This window comes from Cupressus sempervirens, chromosome 10, assembly GCF_028749045.1.
Source record: "Cupressus sempervirens isolate cs-2001-9-10 chromosome 10, ASM2874904v1, whole genome shotgun sequence".
Lineage (NCBI taxonomy): Eukaryota > Viridiplantae > Streptophyta > Pinopsida > Cupressales > Cupressaceae > Cupressus > Cupressus sempervirens.
Window position 1 is genome coordinate 172,283,799 of NC_143127.1, and position 9,294 is coordinate 172,293,092.

At 34.7% G+C, this 9,294-nt stretch overlaps 1 pseudogene; it reads right to left on the reverse strand.

Annotated features, from left to right (window-relative positions):
* Positions 1 to 7,354: 7,354 nt before the first annotated feature.
* LOC149533178 (pentatricopeptide repeat-containing protein At2g33760-like) lies at positions 7,355 to 7,901 on the reverse strand (annotated as a pseudogene).
* Positions 7,902 to 9,294: the final 1,393 nt, after the last annotated feature.

Genomic DNA, 9,294 nt, shown 5'->3' on the forward strand with positions numbered 1-9,294 from the left:
CTAATGTGACTACTCTTCAAAAAGCTAAAACATGTAGTTTGACTTAACCACCTTTGGTAATTACCTCTGAAGTGTGTCCTGATGCAATTCTTAGGAACATGTCCATATTCTTGACAATAATGACAGCTATATCTTGTATTATAGTCCCAATTATAAGAGTTTTCATTGTATCTTACCTTTGTTTTCTTGTTTGATGACCACATGGGTTTGGATCTACATTCAAAAGCTTTATGTCCATACTTCTGATAGTTGTAGCAATATCCTTCAAATATTTGTGTATGCATGGTTTTGGTTCTGCATTCGTGTGCCTGATGACCTTGTTTTTTGCACTTATGACAATGAATCATGTTCTTAGGCTTGACATGCTGATTTGTATTCTTTCTCCTACACACATTAGCAGTATGTCCTTTCTTATCATAATTATGACAATTAGGTTTAGAGTTCTTACCTTTGTTGATTCTTTCTTTTGCACTTTTGGACGATTCTCCTTCTTCAGTGCTTGTATAGCCCAGTCTAAATGTATCATTATTAGATCTAGGGGATCTCAATAATTTTTCAAAGTATTTGATGGCTTCATTTGGCTTGTTGAAACTTTCAACAAATTCCTTTTCTCTCTTTAGATCACTTTGCAATTGTTCATTTTGCAACTCCAATGTAGCTATCTCAATGTCCTTGACATTTAACTCGTAGTCAGCATTCATCATTTGACATAGAGTATCCAATTGTATGTTGGAAATCTTGGTTAGCTCTGATGAATTCTCTTCCCGTCTGTTGGCCAAAATTATTTTATGTTCTTGTGTCATGGCTTTGACTTCCATAGCTTTCTTATTTTGTTCAGTTTCCTCACATTGCAGTATAGCTTGTGATTCTTTCTCTAATTTGAATTTTTTGATTTCCTTAGCTTGGACTTTATTATTTTCCATTAGATTTGCAATTGCTGCATCAAATTCATTGGAGTTTCCATTTGCAAATAGCTTGGTAGTGTCAATCTCTCTGTATTGTGTGTCATTCTCTACAATAGCAATTTCTTTCCTTCTCTTCAAGGATTTCTTTAGTTCCTCTCTTGCTTCATTCAGTTGATGTAGTATGAGATGTATTCAATCTCCTAGTTCTCAATGGTCTTTCCCAAATTGTAGAATTCCATTTCAAGATCTTTCCTCAAAGTTGTAAAATTTCTCTTTTAGATAACAAGGCTCTGATACCAATTGTCAAAAATTACAATAGGAAAGGTAAACTTCTTGGGGGGGGGGGTGTGTGAATTAGTATTTTAAACTTGAACCCATAAAACTTTCACCACACATCCATCTTATGCATTCAATGAGTAAACTGAAATAAACTATAACGTATATACATCTAAATCATATAAACATTTAAGCATTCACACACATAACACCATATATGATTACCTAGAAACCCTCCAAGTGAGAAGGTAAAATTGGGGTGGGGATGACACCCAAAAATCTTCACTACTACAACAATAAAGTGTATCCAATAAAGGTTACAATGTTTTGACGATGAAACATGATCTACCCTGTAAAAGGTTTGCCATGTTAAAGGATTACAAAGACTGTTAGGTCTCACCTTGTTAGAGGATTTCAACACCTTGTTAGAAGTGTGCCTTGTTAGAGGACTTCAACTTACAACTAAGTAAGCCTTGTTAAAAAACTATGAGAGGAAATTCAATTGATTAATATACAAATGAAGAAAAAACATAGATCTTAAGAATGATGTTACTTTCCAATTTACTAATACTAAATATGAAGTGAGAAAAGAGGGTGAGAGAAAAAATTAGAAAGTTTCTTTAGGAAAAAAAGAGAAAGTTTCTTTGACAAGATTAACTAATATTTTTAAAGAAATTTCTAAAACATGTTGTGTATCTAAAAATCTATTGTAAAATCTAAAATACAATTTACCAAAAAAAAATGTAAAAACCATAAGCCTTTCGGCTTAAATTAATTTCTAAATAATTATCACAAGAGACAATTAATAAAAGAGAAAATCTTGGAATAAAAACATATACATGCAAATTTAAAACCAAGAAAACTTCTAATTTGTATGAAAAAAAACACATTTCTTTTCATTCATTGAATGGTAATGCTTTTAACTAAAATTAAAACTAGGTTAGATTTAGAATTATTTTTGACACTTATTATATACTGATATAATACAATCAATTTAAAATAAAACTTTCTAATGTAAAAAAATAACTTCATTCTATGAAAAGCGAGCCTATAAGGTAAAAATATTTCAACCAATGAAATTTTAGATAAATAAGATTTTTATCAACAATATGGTGCAGGAGCACCTAGATAGGCTAAGGGTAGACCTAGAGCTTCTTTGGTGGTTTTGGCTTGTAGTGATGCTAGCCACATTACTAGATTAATAAGGGGGACCAACTTGGTCCTAAGGTGTGAGTAGACAGGTTGCAAGAGCCCAAAATGACAATGTTGCTAAAATTGTTCAAAAATTGCTCATTTAGCTAAATAGAGCAATTTTGGGTTTTGATGGCTAAATAGGGCAAGTAAGTGTTTTAAGGTCCTTAGTAGGTGTCTAGTATCCATTTAAGGATTTTTGCATTTTCCATTGGAGCAAGTTTGGGAAGCATATCTTTAAAATTGCAAAAATTGCCAATTCTTGCAGAAGTTGTCATTAACAACTTTTTGTCACTTTTCTTGCACAACGAGCAACTTCTTAGTTAGGGCCCCTCAACCACCTGATACAGTTATGATCATGATGGGAGAACCTATAAAGGACCAAATCCAACCTTTTCCATGCGTTGGAGAAAGTGTATTTATTTCTGTACGAACTGTGCAACAACAATTCTAATGACAACTTCTATGTTTTTGGCATGAAAAATGATTAACTCTGCATATTTTTGTGTTGGATGAGTTTAGTTTAGTTTCTTTTTTTTTTTTGTAACTTTGTGCAACTTTGTTTGTTTAGATATCAAGTTGAAAGGTTTGAAGATAAATATTTTGGTAGTTATTAGTCTGTTGGTCTAAGCAGAGGTGTAAGTGCAAAATGGGGTCTTAAGGCCACTTCCCATCGTATGAATTGTATGACCTCTTGGGACTTGGAACTAGACTCCATGTACATAATGTACAGAAAAGAAGTAACCATGGGAAGCACAAAAAGCATTTGTGAGGTGATGCCCTAGGCAAGCCATTCATGTTTGGTTAGGGATCACAAATCAATAGATGAAGATTTGGAGGGAATTGGAAGTGCAAATACTCCAATCCAAACACATGGTGAGTAGGAGGAAGGTGTAAGCTAATCCTAATCTGGAGGAGAAGTTATGGTGAGGTTGTAAAACAAGGTTTTGAAGCAAACAACACTCAAGCCCTTGAAACCCTCAAAATAAGGCTAAAATTGTGCTTGTGTTGTAAGGACAAGTTGGGGACTTGAGAATTCCATAATCTTCAAGTTCATTGAAAAGGGTACTTGGAATGATAATTTGTTTAGGTACTTGTTAAGATTTTTTGCAAAAATAGCTTAGTTTTTGTGCATTTGGAGGGCTAATCCTTGTAGCCTTTTTCCAAGCACTTGAGTGAAATTGGACTTGTGGATTACAACTCAATTACGGTTTTGTCCTTGTTTTGGGTTTGGCATCTTGATGAGTGACCTAAGGTATACCTAGGTGTCCATTTCATCATATGGGAGATCCAATCAGCATTGGGTTCATGTTTGTTGTAGAGAGTTCATGAGCAAGCTTATACTAACTAAATAATGTGCACCAGTTGAAGGAGCGGGATCTACTTGATAGAACCCTAAGAGGCATAGGTTGTGTTAGAAACCCTATTTTGGTCAGGTGAAAGACCTAAGAAGACCCTGGAGAGTTTAGGGTTTGGGAGCAAGATTGGTTGTCACATCACAATAATTTTTTGTAACTATAGTTTATTTTAGGTGAACAATAATACACAATTGTGATTGGTGGAGTCATTAACTAATTGACAATAGCCAATATAATAGTATTTTCCTTAAGCACAACCACATGTTAACATAAGAGAACACTAGATTTACATGGAAATCCAAAAAAGAAAAACCATGTTGATAATAACTATTTGGATCTCTAGCTCAAATCTAGTCTCAAAAAATAATAATGAGTTTATAATAATTTTGCAAGCACCAATTCATAAGAATTTCTACTCAATACAAAAACATGAATGCACAATCATACTAGCATACCTAAAATTTTATATAAAATTTTGTGTAAAATAAGCGTAGAGATATCCAAATTCTAGAAATTGAAAATTCATAATCAAGATATTCAATTTAAATTTTCTCAAGCCATCTACAGACAATGAGAATGAAATCAGACCTATAAAAAAAATAGGGAATGAAATCAAACCTATAAAAAAAATAGGGAATGAAATCTGGAAACAATCTTGATGCCCAAATCTAATATCTCCACATAATTCCCTGTCTAAGAAACTCACTCACAGAAAGAATGATGCAGGGGCATCTAGAGGTATAAGGGCAATCTTGTGTCACCCAAAAAAATGTACTTAGACTTAGTTTCTGTTTCATGTCTTTACATTTTTGGATACCCATTTGGGTCAAATAAAGGTTCCAACTCTCACAATTCCACTATCAGTGCGTTTGAAAATCTCGAAAAAATAGGAGCATGCAATTTGGCCATCATTTTGGTGACCTAGAAGGTGTGAATTGACCAGATGAATGTAATTGTGATTTAGAGCATTCCAGAAAAATAATCAGGTCAAAAGGCCCCACGGTTTGAAAGATATTGCAGTTTTTTGGGTTTTGGAGACCCCCTTAAGAATGCTTCAAAGTCAGGTTAGGGGCATTAAATGACCTTGAAAAGGGCCGAAAAATGGGGGACGAGCGAAGCTTGTTCATAGGGCTATAGAGCGCTTCAAGAGCTTTCTGAAAATGTAAACGGTTCGTCAATCGGAGCTACGGTTCAAAAGTTATGCCTCCCGGAAGTTCGGTTACCGTTTCTGGATTCTTCTAGAATTGCACCGACTTCTAACGCAGCTTCCAGAACCTTCTATTTGGTCGGTGGATGCCTACTAGCACTTTCTAGAATGTACTCCTAGTCCTTAACCCTCTGGGGTCTATTTAAGGAGATTTCTGGCATTGTAAAAGGGAGTTCGGAGTGGAGTTTGAGAGGAGGTACTAAAAGGAGAAATTATCTCCAGATTTATGTTATTGTAAGCCCTTAGGGCATGTTTTGAAGTTTATTTTCTCTACACTGTTTGTACTAGCTTATTTTCTCAGTTAATATAATTTTCCCTTTCTATTGGTTCCATTCTGTTCTTGGGTCGTGTCCCCATCAAAGAAAGAAACCAAGACAAGGTTTAGATAGAAAAAGAATTACAAATTTAATGGATCCCATTGCGCAAATTGAAAAATGAGAAAAATTGCCCTGATAGGTTGACCACAAATAGTCTTCTGCATACCCTGTTAGGCCCATGCATTTCACATTCTCTAGTTCAACAAAATAGAATAACAAATCTGTCAATTCCTTTTCACTGCATGAAGTTTATGTGTAACTGTCAATATTATATAATTTTTTTACAACTGATAGTTGCAGTCAATTTTTTTTTAAATACAAAGAATTTACATTGAACATTGAAATTTGAAATATGATATCACTGTAGAAAGCCTCTCAGCATAATAATCTAAAGCTTCCAAACTCAAACTTCAACATCTGTGTGATCTGATCTACTTTAGTTTACTCTGACAATGCGTATTACGATATGCATCTTAATCCATGTGCTTCTCTTAACTGAGTACAAAACTTTTGCCACTTCATTCGGCCTCCCCATGTTATGAAACTTAATTAGCAATTGAGACGATCCTAGCTAATCAAGACTACTATTATACTAAGGAAATTAATTACTTCAAATAAATGTGCTATTTGGGATTATGGTCTAGCTCTGTCACACTGGAAAAATTAATTTAAATAATCACAGCAAGTGCATATAATCAGAAATCTACAATATCTCATTATTTGTCCACATTTGTAGCACTGTCAACAAACATATATTAATCAATGGGAATCGGTTTGGTGACCCAAAATACCTGGCACCTTATCAAACCACCACCTTGCAATTGGAAAAACGATATCCACCAAGAACAATATAGGCTTGGCGTTGTCCACGGGTCGGATCTGAGCGCCGAATTTGGGTGGAGCCGGCAGTGGAAATGGCTGGATCTGCCGCAGTCGTCTGTTGATGAGTAACTTGCCGCTAATGGTGCCAAGATTGTAGGGAATGCCCTCTCCCGCCCAGCGGCATTGGCTTCGTCTAGGGACGTGGTGGCCGGACTGAGTCTAATACTGGTCCAATGCTTGAAATCACAGCCTGTTCATTTCGAATCCGCCCATGACCTTGCGAAGGGAGCACCCATTAATCTTCACCCTTTGAGTTATCCTTGAACCTACGAAATGGATGATCATGTGACGCCAAGACTCCTATTGAGGACTCCGTCTGTAATTTATTCCCCTCTGATTGGAGATGGTCATCAGACTCTTGATATTTCGGCTTCTTCTACGAATTTGCTCCCTAAATCTCCTACTTGGCCTTAGGCCCAAATTTTGCCCTGTCAAAGTGACTGCAGTATCACTTTCAAATTGCAATAATTCGGATGATATTCCACATCCTCAAAATTGCAGATCTAAGAGAGTTTCCGTTCTCAGAGACCTCTAAGAATTTGCAGGCCGGGCTACAAATTGCTCCAACTGGAAATAGAAATCGAATCATTAAACTGCTTGCCTCAAAGGGAGCCCTATGTCCTTAATTTATCTCTTTGCCGGGAAGTTTCTGGAAATCATCCGGAATCATCTCGCACTACAAATATTAACTTTATAAAATTAAATAATTAACTTTATAAAGTTAGAATACAACCTTTATTTAATATTCGAATGAGTAGGCCCCACTTTCTTAATTGGAAAACAAAATCGACCCTCTTCACATAATTATTTGCCTACGAGAGTCAATGATAGGCAAATCCCCTGTTATACTTACGTTGCTAAGAGAGGGACATGACAGCAATATGTATGCATTTCAATTTCTTAATTACATCTTTATGTCGGCCTAGAATCTAATTGCAATGTCTCCAAATCAACCACAAATACATTCGTTAAACCAAGTAGTCGTCTAAAGCCAACATGTTAAACTAGAAGTGAGATCACTCTATAAGTCAACTCAGCTGGTCCTAGAATATCTTCACATGTTTCATCTAATATACATAATAAATTATCTGCAGTGCACTCTATGCATCTATTTTATGAAGCGAGCAACATGATCTAAACTACCGAATTATTCAACATAAATTTCAACCTTAGAACTGCAGGTCTGACATGTTGCACATTATTGTGGCATACTGTACATTATTGCAGGGCATTTTTTTATTATCAAATTGCTTCATTTAGCATCACCAATAATCTCCGTAGGAACGTGTCCTCGTTTAAAATATGGAAAATGTTTGCATCTCTCACAACACTAAATGAGTGGAAAGTTCTTAACAATTTTATTACATCTCTTAAAGGCATTTTGTCAAACATTTCGCGTGCCTTGTCTATTTTTCCACATTTTGTATACATGTCCACCAAGGCAGACGCCACTCCAGTATCTGATAAAATTCCTCTCACCGTGATGCTTTGGTGAATACCAATACCCTGATCCAAAGCGCTCCCATTTCGGCACAGGCCAGGAGTATGCTGACAAAGGTTGGGGGATTTGGCTTACACCTGCCGATTAAATTTGCTTGAATGTTTCTAAATCTTTCTCAACAAATCCATTGTGCACATATCCTGCGATTATTGGATTCCAAGAGATGACATCTCTTTGAGGCATTCTGTCAAACAGTTCGCATGCATTGTTCATGTCTACCAAAGCATTTTCAACCATAATATCTGACAGAAAACCCACTTCCATTATATTTTAACGGAAACCCATAACCTGTTTCAAAGCTCCGAGTTTGGCATTGGGCTGGGAATACGCTGGGAAATGTGAACTGATCGGGTTGGAGACCAGTTTGTTGCACATGGTTAAAGAGTGTCGTGAGAATAGAATAGCTTTCAGGGGATTTCTGTGAAATCATCAGCATGTGCAACCTCCTTCATAATTCTGTACATTGAAATGAGTGGCGGATAGCTGTGGCGTTTTATGTTTGCACATGTAAAGTAGAAAATGAAAGAAGTCGGAGGATTTGAACCCAGTAAATGAGCTTTAATGGCGATGCAAAGAGCCACACATGATAGAACTTTAAAACGGATTTATGAGACCACTGAGTAATGCCTCAATCAACATCTTGATCTCAATACCATAGAGGACATGGCTTTGGATAAACCAAGCTTTTCTTTTTAATTTTTTCATTTAATATAGTCATTAACAAGAGATTTCTAAGAGCTAGAGTCCCTGCCTATTATTTGAGGAAAAGATGCTAGATGGACCAAAAAAATTATAGTGGAGTTCAATTTCCAGTAGATCTGAAGGAGTTAGTTATATTTTTAATGAGGAAACAAAGCTGATTTTTTTCATAGTCTAATCCGATTCCAATTCGCAAGAAGATTTTGGTTCTTATTGACAATGGAAAAGTTATTAATTATTGACAATAGAAAAGTCATTAATTATTCCCATATGCTCAAAGAATGGTTGCAGGACAAGAAAAACTTGTTAACAAACAAACTGGTAAAATAGATGAAGAGATTTTCTAACGAAGTAGATGATTAGGTGCAAGATTTACTTAGGGATATTAGTTAAAATAGTTTAGAAAGAGTTAAACATGTAAAATTAAAGAATGTATAAGAACATTCTTCAAAAAATAATTTTATAAATTATTATTTCATATTATGAAAATATAAGTATATTTAAAATAAATAATATCATGATTTCTAGACATGGACAAGGAAAAATAATTTGCTTGTCTAAGTTATAATTTTTTTAGAATTATAATATAATCTTTGAGAATCTTTTTTAAGAAATTAAATATACAATTTCTTAATAAAACGCATTAACTAACTAATTCTTGAATAACCTTAAATCAATAAAATAATGTTTTAACAAATGTAAAATGAAATTGAAAAATTAACTTAACAAGAAAATAATAAATGTAAAGTAAAACTAAATAAAAATTGAATTAATAATATTTCTTCAAATCAAAAAAATATAATTACTTAGTTGGCTTTTACATTTCCAATAGGATTTGCTTGAAAGTTTTAGACATTTGATTTCTAGAAAATTCAATATTTTTATTGATTTGTCCCTTTTTTAGATGTGGCACGTGGAGACACTGTAGAGTCTTTCCCTTTCCCCTCTTTTCCATACT